This window comes from Brugia malayi (assembly GCF_000002995.4).
Source record: "Brugia malayi strain FR3 genome assembly, contig: Bm_v4_Chr1_scaffold_001, whole genome shotgun sequence".
Taxonomy (NCBI): Eukaryota; Metazoa; Nematoda; class Chromadorea; order Rhabditida; family Onchocercidae; genus Brugia; species Brugia malayi.
The window spans coordinates 13,153,241-13,168,511 of record NW_025062475.1 but is presented as its reverse complement, the minus strand read 5'-3'; the positions used below and the strand labels follow the sequence as shown (position 1 = coordinate 13,168,511).

At 20.9% G+C, this 15,271-nt stretch overlaps 1 gene across 1 annotated transcript; it reads left to right on the top strand.

The window, feature by feature from the left end:
• The first annotated feature begins 14,180 nt into the window (after positions 1-14,180).
• Positions 14,181-14,377, top strand: Bm15574. The gene has a single exon (XR_006227959.1). The product of XR_006227959.1 is annotated as a pre-microRNA Bm15574 (primary transcript).
• Positions 14,378-15,271: the final 894 nt, after the last annotated feature.

Genomic DNA, 15,271 nt, shown 5'->3' with positions numbered 1-15,271 from the left:
CATTATCTTCCCTTTGATAATGATAATGCAACGGACTTCATGTGAATAAATGTTAGCACAAGAGCTAAAAAAAATTTACACCAAAAAGGTTAGTACCATATGTATGCAATATTCCAATATCACCGTGATGCTAATGAATAATCTTTTTCATTGAAAATATTAAGTAGTAAATAACAAGCAATAAGGGATAATTTAATGAAAATTGAACTGACTAAAATGTCCGAAAATGCAAAAATCTACAAAAAAAATGGTAGAAATGAACTTTACACAAGAATGATTCATCGAAATATCTTAATTTTAGTGCAAAATTTTAACTACTCGTTTGGATGAAAAGATGATTTTCTGAATTTTGAAGAAAGGCAGCTAAATGTTCCTAACTAAATGATCTTCATTTTTTTTTTTTTTTTTTTTTCTTTTGAAAATTTACAAAAAGTGATGATAGGCAATTGTTTTCATATTGAGAATAGTCTGATTAGAATTGAGAAAAAGGTCTGAAAAATTTGTGAATTACAGGAAAATATAAGGAAATTGACATTCATCAAATATTAACATGAGAAGGAATGCGAGAATTAAAAGAAAATTTTAATTTATACAAAATAATTCTATCTAGATCGACTTTTCGTATCATTCAAGAAAGGCTAACCGGTATTTCGCGGTAGGTCGACAATGCTCATTCTCAGTGCTACACTTAAATAAATTAGATTTTCTTCCCTAATCTTCTGTAAGCTAACTTTGGGATATGTCCCCACCTGACCTCCCAAATCAAACTCCCCACCTGACCTCCCAAATCAAACTCCCCACCTGACTTCCCCAATTAAACTCCCCACATAATTTCCCCAATAAAATTCCCCACCTGACCTCCCAAATCAAACTCCCCACCTGACTTTCCCAATCAAACTCCCCACATAACTTTTCCAATAAAACTCCCCACCTGACCTCCCAAATCAAACTTCAAATTACTTTAATTTTAATCAAATATATATATTAGAATTTTAAGTAAATACAATCAAATATATATGTATTGGATATTTGAATTTAATTTAAAAAAAATTTATACCTATATTAAAATTTATACCTAAAAAATTTATATATATAGAATGGGTATAATTTTTTTTTTTTTAGAATAGGTATAACAGCATGAAATGAAGTAATGATAATAAGTCTTAATATTTAAATAATTTCGATTCTAATCAAATGTTTCATTGCAATAATTTTCATATTTTGCATTATTATTCAAAATTATGAAACAGTAAAAATTTCAACAATAAATTTCAAGCATATATGTATGTTACAAAAGATCGAAGTAATAATAATACAATTTATTAAATTTAGACAACATTAAATGATAATAAGTAAATATAAAATAAACCATCGAATATTTGTAATATAATGCTAAAAGATATTATTTTATCAATTGATAACAATGAGTGCTTACATTTCAACTGACTTAAACAATAATGAATATTTAACATTTTTATTGTGAATAAATGAAATTGATAGAAATGATAAATTACTACGAATAATTAATTAATTCTAAGAAAAGCAAATTAATTGCTAACAATGTCGATAATATATAAAGAATACTAATTGAGAAGGAATTTGTTAAGCTAACTAAAAAGAAATAAACAAATTTTGAGAAAAACAAAATGAATAATTAATTTGTTGATTTTGTCACAAAAATGGTTTAGTAATAAGTTTTAAAATTGTACTGTTTTTCTTTCAATTATATAAGTACAAATGATAATAAAATGAAATTAATTGTTCAAAAAAAAATCCTAGAAAGTATTGAAATTGTTATTGATTAGCATTATCAACTGATATGATAATCCAAAGTACATTTAAAGTTTTACTCTGACTAAAGTTATTGTAATTTTCAATTAAATTGAAATCTGTCTTTTATTTATGCAATATTTTTTAATCTAAGTATAATCTTTTGTTATAAGCAATTATTTATACTATATGCAAAATTTCTCATTGCATTTTTTAAATTTCACTAATAACTTCCATGAACTATGACCTCTTATCGATCTGCTTAATATATTATATACTTATTCAATAAAGAAGGAACAAATAATAAATGGTTCTTAATTTTATAAGCACTCTTAATTTAATTTAACTTAATTTAATTTAATTTTTTCTTTGGAAAATTGTCATTCTGCCACTTTATTTTATTCAAAAAATTGATAATACAATGAATTAATTAATAGAGAATATGATAAATCGGAATGAAAGTAAATCAGAAATAAACTTTTGATTTCTATCCGATAAATGATCCAATCAATCGATTATCTTAAATGATCTAATCAGTCGGTCATCTTAAGTGATCCAATCAATCAATCAATCAATCAATCATCCTAAATGATTCAATCAAACGATCATCCTATTTCTAAATTTTATGATTATTAATGAACAAAAAAAAAAAAAATTTGAATGAAAACTAAGTATAAATATAACTTTTGAATGAAAACTATAAATATTACTTTAAAGATTAATTGTTTGTTTTCAGGTAAAACAAAATGTGCAAATTAAGAGAAAAAAATTAGGAAAAATTTAAGTTTTATTTATGATATTTGCACAAATAATGTCACACATACTAAGACTAATTTAAAAAAAAAAAAAAAAAAACAAATTTTTTTCTTAATTGTAAACAAACATTCATTTGCTTCTTCTATTTTTTAAAATATAACATATGAAAATGACATGAAAATGATGAAAATATTTGTTTTTTTTGCCTTTTTTTTTTTTGGAAATTATTAATTTTTTCCCAATATACTACTTCTTCATTCTTCTTCAGTATATAAATACATGAATGTTTTTTTTTTTTGTGAAACTAAATTTAAAATAAATTTAGTTTTTTGTCTCGAAGCATTCATTGTATTCGACACATTCATCAATTTTTCTTCTTTCAAGATTTACAATAATTTGTTATTTTCATAGTTATGTTTATTTTTTTTTTTTTTTTTTTAAATAGTTAAAAAAATTTTGATAATAAACAAAAGTACAAATCATATTTTAGAGATGGTTTAATTTCAATCAATAATTTATTTTTATTCTATAATTATAATTTTTATTTTTAAAAAATCGGGGAAAAAAAAGAAAGAAAAGTTTGTCGTTCATTGTAGTAATGAAATTGAACTATTTTAATTTTTAATCAATTTTAATTATGATTTTTTAATCTATGCAAATTGAAATGACATGAAAATGATATATTTGATATATGATTATTTAATTTTTTTTTCACATAAGCTTTTAAAATCTATGTTTTTACTTGTATAAGTAAAAAATATTTATAAAAAAATTTAAGATATCATTTAAAGTTAATTTTAGTTTATAGTAATTAATTACTTTGAGCTAACGAAAACAAACAATTATTTGTGTGGAATTTGAAAAAAATTTTAAAAAAAAGTACAAAAAAATAAAATTAATCTTTTTTTTTTTTTTTTTTTTTTTTTTTTGTTTTATGTATTTTCTAAAAAAGAAATTTTTACTAATTATACATGAATTAATGAATGTAAAAGTTTTATGTTAGCATATACCTAAATATTAGCATATATTGTATTTCAATTAAAATTATTTTCAAATTTTAATAATAATAATAATTTATTTCTCGAAATTAACAATAATCATTAATAAACTTACTTATAAGCATTGTTTCTTTTTTAAAAAATCAAAGTAATGAATGCAAATTTTGAATTATTCCATATGGTAATCAAATATTCTTAGTTTTAAAGTTTTTCAATTCAAAAAAAAAAAAAAAAATTTTCTTCTCTGCCACATAAAAACAAATTTTTTAAAAAGCAAAGAAAAGTTATAAGTACTTCAAAAAAAAAAAAAAAAAAAAAAAGAAAAAGCATAAAAAAGTGCTCAAATGCGGCTGAATTATAAATTTTTTCTCTCAAGTAGTTTACTCTTTTTTTTTCTTAAAAAAATTAAAAAAAATTTTTTTTTTTTTGTGAAAATTTTTAGAATAATTTATTCTTTTATTGTTTCTAATAAAATTAGCTAATAAATTTTTATGGAATTTTTTGAATTCGTATAACTTAAAAATGTTATGTTTTTTTTTTTTTTTAAAAAAAAAATTAATTAATTATTGATATTTTTCAAAATGTTCAATTTATATAACCAATAATATATTCTATTTTTCATTTTGTGTCTATTAGTAATGAAAGAGTAGAAAGTCATTTAGTAATTAATTAACTTCTTAATAGGTTTTTTTTTTTTTTTTTTTTTTTTTTTTTAAATAATATGAAGCATTTTTAAATAATATGAAACGTATTTTCAATAAAAAATAAACAATTTTCATTTGTACTCAAATTTTTTGTCAATTCAAATTTACAATTTAAAAGCAAATATTTTATTAATTAAGTAATTAATTTCAGTAATTAATAATAAAACAATATAAATTAACAAAAAAAAAAGAAATATCCATCTTTTCCATAAATTTTTACCTTGATTTATTAAAAAAAAAAAAAAATATTATTAAAAAAAATTTAAAAAAAAAGAAAACAATTTATTCAAATCAATCAATTGATTTGCATTTATAGTGTCACCCTTTTTTTCGATGACACTAATTGATAGAAAATAATATTAACTACTAGAAATTATCATAAAGTAATGAAAATGAAATTTGATAAATTCTTATCAGTGATTTCTGAGTGATAACAATAACTTTTTTATAATTTACTTTGATACTATAATTAATTTGCAATGATTATTCATCAAAATTCTCAAATAACGATGTACTATTTTCGATCATAACTATCATTTCAAAAAAAAAAAAAAAAAATTTTTTTTAAATTACTATTTATTTCTGAGCCAATAATTGCTTCCAAATGTTATTTAAGAAGGATAAAAGATAATTAAATCGATTAATAAGTTAAAATAATAAAAAAAAAAAAAAAAGAAAAAGTAAGATAAAAACTATTCTTGTTTTAATTTTTAATTCCAATTGATTTTAATTAATAATTTCTAAAATTATTGTAATTATTATTGATAAATAGAAATTTGTTTAAATGTATAAATTTGGAAAATGTATGAATAATAGCAAAAAATTTTAGTAATTTTAGTATTAATAATCAATTTTAATCAAAATTCTTTCATCTGTTTTTCTTTTTAAATATTTGAACAAAAAAGTTTGTAAAATATATCAAAATTTTAATTAGTGCAATATATGTAAGTTTAATTTAATTATTCTCATATTATTTCCATTTAATATATATATATATATATTTTTAATTTCTAAAAAATTTTTGAAAATTACACATCAGAATAAAAAAAAAAAAAAAAAAATCAGTATAATAAAATAATTTAAATTTTATAAAAAAAAAAAATAGAACGAGAAGTGAATTAGATTAAAATTAATTAATTTAAAAGTAAAATAAAGTTAATTAAATTTAATTCAATAACAATATTTTGTATTTAAAAAAAAAAGATTCTTAATTTATTCATTTGAAATAGTAAAATGTCCTTGATTGAATGATAATTTATTTATTAATTATTTCATTATCATTGATAAATTATCAGTAAACGTTATTATCAATTACAGAAATGACAGTGAGAATAGCGAATGAATGGTTGGAAATATTATGAGTAATTAGTAATTTTAAATGCAATCAAATAGTTTAATGAAAAAGAGAGAGAGAGAGGGAGAGAGAGAGAAAGGGAGAGAGAGGGAGAGAGAGAGAGATGGGAAAAGAGAAATGAATTTAACTGTGACACTATCAAAATTAGCGATCAGTGCCCGATCGTTTCATTTCAGTTTTATTAATTTTAAACTATTTTCACCAATTTATCATTCATTTATTACTGTTTCAATGCTATACAATAATCATTTTAACTGATAAATTTTATCATTTATTTTTATCATTTTAACTGATAAATTTTATCATTTATTTAAATTAAATATGCTTAATATCAGTGCTCTATCATTTCATTTCAATTTTATCAATTTTAAACTATTTCCATCAATTTATTATTCATTTATTACTGTTTCAATGCTATACAATAATCATTTTAACTGATAAATTTTATCATTTATTTTTATCATTTTAACTGATAAATTTTATCATTTATTTAAATTAAATATGCTTAATATCAGTGCTCTATCATTTCATTTCAGTTTTATCAATTTTAAACTATTTCCACCAATTAATCATTCATTTATTACTGTTTCAATGCAATACAATTATCATCTTAACTGATAAATTTTATCATTTATTTTTATCATTTTAACTGATAAATTTTATCATTTATTTAAGTTAAATATGCTTAAAATCCGTAAAAAGTTTAATTTTCATTTGACATATTATTTCAATTAAAAATTTTTCAATTAATATTTTATAACTGATCATATTTATTTCAGTATTTTGCAACTATTTTTCTCATTTGTTTATTAATTACATAAGTGTAATAGTAATATTATCATTAACAATTATCATTCATCTTTTTTTTTTTAAATACTATTTTAATTTTGACTTTAATTTTATTTCAAATTTATTATTTTCATTTATTCCCTTTTTTTTTTTTTGCTAACTTTGTATTAATAAATTTAAAAAAAATCTGAAATAGTTAGTAAGTTAGCATACATTAACAGTTGATAATCAATAATTGAAGGTATAAAAATATATATATAATAAAAAAGATAAAAAAAAATTAAAAAATAACGATTTTTAATTTTTAGTATTTAATTAATGTTATTTAAATTATATTTAATTTTTTTTTTCTTTCTCTTTTTTTGCTATTTAATCACTTTTTTTTTTCCTTTTTCATATCAAATTTCAAATTTCGTTTTTCTTATTTGCTTATTTTTCACAACCATTTTCGCAAGTAAGCAAATATTTTTATGCAAAAAGAAGCTTATTTAAATAATTATATGTAAAAGGGCCAAGATAGTACGGGCCATAATATCAGGCCATAATATAAAAGCCAGAAATGGGCCATATAAAGGCCAAAAATTTTTCGCTATTTATTCTCACTAAAATTAAATTTAGACTTGAGAAAAAATCAAAATGAATAACAATCATCGATTTTTATTTTTTTCTTTTTTGGCTTCTTTTGTTTAATTTTTATTTTTTTTTTTTTTTGAATGAAACTATTGGCTTATGATTAATAATAACCTTTGAGGCTATTATTATTATTTATGAAAAAGCTTTGCTAAGTTATGCATATTTTATATTAAATTTTTAAATTGAAAATTAAAACAAACATTTTGTTGTCAGTGAAATATAAATACTTTTCCTAAAGTATTTAAAAAAAAAATTTTTTTAATTTATTATTTTTTGCGTAAATTCTTTGTTTATAAAACACAAACTTCATTTATTAATTAACTTTGTAGTGCTTTGATAATCATTCAATACAATAAATCATCAAAAAGATATAAAATATATTTATAAAATAAAAAAAATTTATAAAATTTTAAATTATTTTTTTAAAAAAATTTACAAAAAAAAAAAAAAAGATATTTATGCAAAAATAAAAATAATATCTAACAATTAGATTACAGTAAAAGTAAACTTTACTTGCAAATTAATGTGATTATTATTTTTTTTTTAAAATGAATATTTTATTAGAATCACGGATAATTTTTGATGATAAATCTAAATATCGAATTTTTAGAAATAAAAATTCAAAAATATTAATATTTTTAGCAAAAATACTAACTAAGCATTTTAGGTATATTTCAAATATTTGCTCTTCTAGCATTTCAGTAAAAATTTTGATAACAAATAGAAATTTTATACAAAATTTTATTCATTGAAAAATTCAAATTTGTCATAAGAAATGAAATTTATTATTAAACTTCAATCGATTGCAAAATTTCTATCAAAAACGTTAAAAATTTTTCGTTTTGTTTTTATTAATATTTAAATTGAATACAATGTTTTGTATGAAATTGCAATATAATTTGAATTTTCTTTTTTTTTTTTTATTTTTTTCAAAAAAAAAGATTAGCGATAAATTTTAAAATCAAGAAGACCACTTGTTATTATCATCCGATGAACTATTTGTTAATTAATGAAATTTTATAATATTTTATAGCTTTAACTACAACTTATATTTGCCAATATATTCTAATTCGATTTACTATAATTAAGTTTAATTATTAGTATTATAATATTTGAAAATAATAAAATTGAAATGTTCTTTCAGTATAATTATAAATTAAACTTAATTTGTTCACAGATATTTATTTCATTTTATTTTAATTTTTGCTAATGTAATTTAAAAAAATGATAATATGATTGTATTTGAGAATTTCAAACCAAAAATTCAGGCAAAAATCATAATTCTGCGTTTATCTTCTTTACACCTTTCTTCTCTTTTTCATTCTTTTCATCATTCTCTATGATATTTTCTTCTATTTACTTCATGCATAAATTATAATCATGCATGCATGCATGCATGCATGCATTTGCCATACAATTGCAAGATGCAGTCATATTAATTCCTTCTTGTTACTTATTATAGCCAAGAAAGTTTGTTTTTCATCATTTTAACGTCGAATATTTGCATATTTATTTATTTTTTTTTTTTCGTTTATTAATTTTTTTTTTTTATTTTGAAAAAATTTTATTTTGATTTTTGATCGTTTTTTTTTTTTTGAAAAAATTTTATATTGATGTAAAATAATCAAATGAAATTATATTGATCAATTAATTTTTTTGTATATATAAAGTGTTCGTGTGTGCGTGATGCGTAACGTGTTTACACGTGACGTGTCATTCAATTCATATTGTTATGAAATTTCTCAATTTTAAGTAAATGTTAGATACATGTAATATGCTTTAGATGATTAACTAGATAATTAAATTTTCACGTGAATACGTGCATTACACGTGCAACGTGTTCACACATGACGCATGTTATTGAAATATAAGTGAAGGTTAGATATATAATAATAATATTATTATTAAATTAGTATTAATCCTATGAAATCTGTCAATCATAAGTGAAAGTTAGATACATGTAATATGGTTTAGATGATTAATTTGACAACTAAATTTTCACGCGAATACGTGCATTATGCTCGTGCGTGTATGTATGTATGTGTATGTGTGCGTGTGTGTGTGTGTGTGTGTGTATGTCATTAAATAGCAAATGAGTGTGCGATACTATATAAATGCTAAACAAACATTGTCCCACATTTTAATGTCACATCAGAACTGGTCAATACATCATCACATCAGAACTAAATGTCCAACAGAAGTACATCCATCTCGATGACAAGCAAATAGCAATAGCAGTAGAATGGTAGATGTCACATTGTCACGTATTGGTCACTGTCTTTTTTAAATTAAATTTTTTTTTTTTTTTTTTTCTAGGAAAACAAAAAGCATTAATGATGAGTGAAAAAAAAAAAAAAACTAACAATTATGAAAGCATAAAGAATATATTTTAAAATTAATATTCTAAAATATAATTAAATTCATTTAATACTTTTAAGTTCATTTAATTTACCATATAAAAAATATATTCTATAGGAAAAAAAAAAAAAAAGAAATTTAAGTGTGTTATTAAAAAAAAAAAAAAAATTCGTTTAATTGTCTTTCTATATTATCTATCTTTGCAATTATTTATTTCGTTTTATTCAATTGCTAAATGAAATTTTCTCATATGTTTGTCAACTTTTTCCAATCAATTTTTTTTTTTTTGAAAATAGTACAATTAAGCTTCCATTGAATTATTTTAGACAAAATTCTACTAAGCTAAAGGCTTATTTCTTCTATATCTCTCGCAAGCGTATTGATCTAATACACTTTACTTATGTTTATACTTTATTAGAATTTTCGTACGTAAAATATTCTATTCGATTAGCATCTGTCATTATTTGTAGGTTTTTTCTCATTTCACGTAATGTTTTTTTTTTTTTTTTCTTTTTTCACTTAACGTAATGTTAAATTTAACGTCCGCTATATAACTAATACCTTTTATTGATCTGTGCAAGCATAATTTTAATTTTTGTTGATCTGTGCAAGCATAATTTTAATTTTTATTGATCTGTGCAAGCATAATTTTAATTTTTGCTGATCTGTGCAAGCATAATTTTAATTTTTGCTGATCTGTGCAAGCATAATTTTAATTTTTGCTGATCTATTCAAGTACAATATTAACTTTTATTGATCTGTGCAAGCATAATTTTAATTTTTATTGATCTGTGCAAGCATAATTTTAATTTTTGCTGATCTATTCAAGTACAATATTAACTTTTATTGATCTGTGCAAGCGTAATCTATGCACTATCATTACTAAAAATAATTGTAAAGATTGTTTAAGTGATATTAGTGATTAATTTCACAAAGAAAAAATAAAGCTAAAATTTGATATTATTTAAAAATAATTGTTCAACTATGATAACAATGATATTAATTAATGATAATTGTTAGTTTTTATCATTATTTCTTACATCACATTTTCTTCCCTTTTTTCTCATTTTTTTTTTTAAAAAATCCTATTTAACAAATAATACATTAAAATAGTATACAATCATCTATTTTTTAAATTTTAAAACGAAATAATTTTTATATCTAACTAATAATTAATTCCATTTGAAAAAAAAAAAAAAAAAAAGAATTTACAATAAAAATTTTAAAATATTTGTCAAACTATATTTATACATACATACGTACACGTATACGTACATACATACATATAAATATATTACACGTAATTACACGTAAAATATTCTTTGTATATGTATACATATATGCTTATATCATCATCACCAGTTCATGAATTTTTAGTTGATGAGGAATTCATATCGATTCGAACAAATCGTTATGTCTTCCGTTTTCCTCTTTTCTTCTCCTTTTTCTTTCCTTTTTTTTTTTATTTCCATCGATAATAGTCTTTTTTCAATTTAACAGCAACTCTCCTCTATTCCGGCCTATTCTTCCTTGGCTAACAACAGAAAAAAAAAAAAAACCTTTAAAATGTTTTGGTAGCCTTAAGCTGTACACTTTGATACATCATCATTCTAGCATATACATCAAATTTCATTTTCTTTTTATAAAAATTTCACTATTTTATATTTCTATGTATTATGTGTGTGTGTATGTGTGTATGTATATATATGGCTGTGTATGTATGTATGTGTGTGTGTGTGTATGTGTGTATGTATATATATGGCTGTGTATGTATGTATGTGTGTGTGTATGTATATATATGGCTGTGTATGTATGTATGTGTGTGTGTATGTGTGTGTATGTGTGTATGTATATATATGGCTATGTATGTATGTGTATGTGTGTGTGTATGTATATATATGGCTGTGTATGTATGTATGTGTGTATGTATGCATGTGTGTATGTGTCCTATATACTCTTCATGAATTTTATGTATATCCCAAAAATATGGAGATAACATCATCAACATCATTGCTTTTTTTTTTTTAAACTTCAACAGTTCTCAACAAATTATATATTATACACCTACACACACACACACACACACACACATACATGCATACATTTACGTATATAAATACATACATACATACATACACATGCACAAATACACGCATATATTCACGTTTAAATAATATTGCTAAATAATATTGCATCTTCTAATATTAGTATAGGTGTTCTGATTTAAAAATTTTTCTTCAAATTTGATCTTTTTTAAAATCAGCAATTTTTTTTTGTAAACGTTATTTTTATTAAGTTTGGAAGTGACGTACGAGATGTTTGTTACGTGTTACGCCATTTATACCTATGTATCCACACGTAATATATCCTTTCTTTTCTTTAAATAATTATTTGTTAGTAATATATTCATATAAGCAATGGTGAAAATAATAAAAATAAAAGAATAAGCATATTATCATCAAAATTTTATCTTTAATTGTATGAAATATTTTGAGAAGAATTAAGCACATAAAGTTTATAAAAAAAAAAATGTTACGTGAAATACGTGAACGATACGCTAAGGTAATTACAAAGTGTTAATAATTATTCACAATAATTTCCTTGATTTTTTTTTTTTTCTTTTTAACTAATCATATTTAGTCATATGTACTCATGTAATAATTGATATTTGATTACGTATACTTTATCTATCAAAAATTATTCATTCATTAAAAAAATATTATTAAACTCTTAAAAAAATAAAATTTCAAAAGCAAAATTATATATTCAAGCAAATTATATATTATTAATGAAATTATAAAAAAATAAAGAAAACTGAGAAATTCTATTTATATTTGTAAATATTAATATCATATTGAAAGTGTATTAATCTATTTTAAAGTTATTATCATTGATATCTTCCATTATTTTTTTATATATCAATAAACAAATGATAGTATTCATACAATATTCAATTGATAAAAAAATTTTTAAAATTAAAAATGTGATTACCGTAGGAAGAAGACTTCAGATTAGCTTTTAAGCATAATTTAAATGTCAATATATAAGGAAAGATGAAAAGTGTTACATTCATTATTGCATTACTTGTTTACTATTTTGGTTGTTTGCAAGCAAATTGTTAAAGTGACGTATGTTTTAAATTTTTTCAATTGTTTATCGCTTTTTCTTTTTATATAAATATGTGAAAAATTTAAATAAGAAAATGAAATCAATTAAAATGAAGAATGAATGGAATAATGTTTCCAACTATTCTTTAAGTATGCTTTTAAAATCCATCTTCATACTTCATTTTTTTTTTTTTTTTATTTTCTAAAAATATTTTTTAAAATAATTTTCTATCTCGTCACAATTGCTAATCACTTAATTTATTCATTAGAAAGGAAAATATTATACTATTTAGATAGTTTCGGAATTTTTAAATGGCATACAAAAAAAAAAAAAAAACTAAAAATAATAATAAATTTCTTTCTACATAAATAGATAAAACATTGCTTATAAAATTTGTCTAAAAACACTGTAAATAATTTTAAATAGTTTATATCATCCAGAACAAAACAATTAAAAGTAATAATAATATTTTTATCCAATCAATATTGCAACACAAAGATTTATAATTTATATTTATATTTTAAAAAGTAAATTATATCATTTTTATCTCGTCTATTTCACTTTTTTTTTTTATTTATTTTATTGAAAATATCATATGTTATTGTTATTTCTTTCCTTTTATTGTGATAAACAAAAAAGAAAGAAAAAAAAAATGGAAAAAATTGATTATGATTCATCATTTTTCCTATTCTTTCTATTCTTGTAACTATTATATTTGATATGATATGATATGATATGATATTTTTCTACTCTTTTCTCTCTTTATTATCCATTGTTATAAATTTTTTTCTTTTTTTTTTCATTCATTAAATGTTAAAATTTTCATCTAATTAAAATATAATCAAAAAGCATTAGTAATAATTTTCAAAGTATTGCTAAGATTTTTTTTTTCTCCCAAAAGTTTCATATTAATAAAAAAAAAAAAAAAAAAAAAAAGGAAAGAAATATTTTAATACTTTAATTTATCATTTTCCCTACTCATTCTATTCTTGTAACTATCATATTTGATATGATACGATGATATGATATGATATGATATGATATGATATGATATGATATGATATGATATGATATGATATGATATGATATGATATGATATGATATGATATGATATGATATGATATGATATGATATGGTATTTTTCTACTGTTTCCTCTTTTTTTTCTCTATTTTTCTCTCTATCATAATTTGATATCGATAGCTTAATAAAGTGAAATATGTTATTAAAGAAATGTTTTGTTTAATTTTCTCAAAAAATTCCATGTTAATACTTTTTTAATTTTTTTTTTTTTTTTTTTATTAATTTTCTCAAAAAATTCCATGTTAATATGATTTTTTCTTTTTTTTTTTATTTATTTTGTTAAATCAATACAATTACCATAGAATTATGTTTACATTATATAATTCATAATGTAATTTCTAATTTTGCAATCGATTCATTCAAAACTGTAAATCAAAGATTGCAAAGATTACAGTAAATCAAAGATTACAAGAAATGATTGATTAATAAATTGATTGATTAAATGATTGATTAAAAAATCCATTTTTCATTTTCATTAAAAGTTTAACTTTCATTTTTTTTAAGCTAAAATACATATATTTTAAAGGAAAAAAAAAACAAATTAAAAATCAACAATTTGTTTATAATATAAAAATTTTTTGCTAATATTTTATTTTGCTAAATTGATAAAAATAATATTTGAAAAGTTAAAAGTAAAAGATAGAGAGAGAGAGAGAGAGAAAGAAAGAAAAGAAAATTTAGTTAAAAAATTGAGTGAAGAAATTGTTGTGTTAATGAATAATTCTGAATGAAATCGAAAAATTCTTCATTTCAAATTTCTAAATTGCAATTTCGTTCCCACTTTTTTCTCCTTCTCTCTCTCCCTCTCTCTCTCTCTCTCTCTCGCTCTGCTTGTTAAAATAATACATAATGAAAAAGTAATCACTAACCGTCTCGCTATCCATTTCTCTGCTAAAAATCAACTCATCACTTTTACTCTCATCGTCGAGAATTACTACATTTATGTAATTCTCTCAATGGTACTCCTATCATCTATCGTTTCCTCATCTACTTCACTATCTTTCCACTCTCAATCTCTAATAAATGTATTTTTTGAATTTTTTGTCGTTTGTCAAAAAAAAAATCTCTTTAAAATTAACACTATTTCCTTATATGACGTTATCTTTGCCAATAAATTAACGATTTAATACATCGTGAAAATGTTTCATCTCACTTGTATCAATTGTTTGAGTGGTTGATAAGCCTTGACGAATTGGAAGAAGGTTTTGTGATAAGAAAATGGCTTATCACCTCGATATCATTTTGTCCTGAGAGCAGCAAGAAGATAACAATTGATACAAGTAATATCTTTATCATTAAGAGATGACAAACTCTCTCTCCCTCTCTCTCTCTCTGTCTCTCTGTCACATTGTTAATCATCAAATTATCTATTTGATATTCATAGATTTTTTAATTAATTCAATTATAATATTTTAGATAAGCCATTGCTTTTAATTAAATTTTAATTCCAAACTTTCTATGTATTTAAGTGTAAAATTGTTATAATTAAAATTATGCAAATATCAATAAAATTTATACTTCTGGTAGCCATTAATATTTTCTTCTATTTTATTATTTTCTAGGTGTTTTGGTACTGGAAAAATTGTGAGTCGATTTTATACTATAATTTTGCATTCTATTCTTCATCTCAATGATATTCGACATGATTCGATGGAAGTTTCTCAAAGCTATTTGATACTTTTATATTTTTGTTTTTTTTTGGATTTTATAATATTTTTAT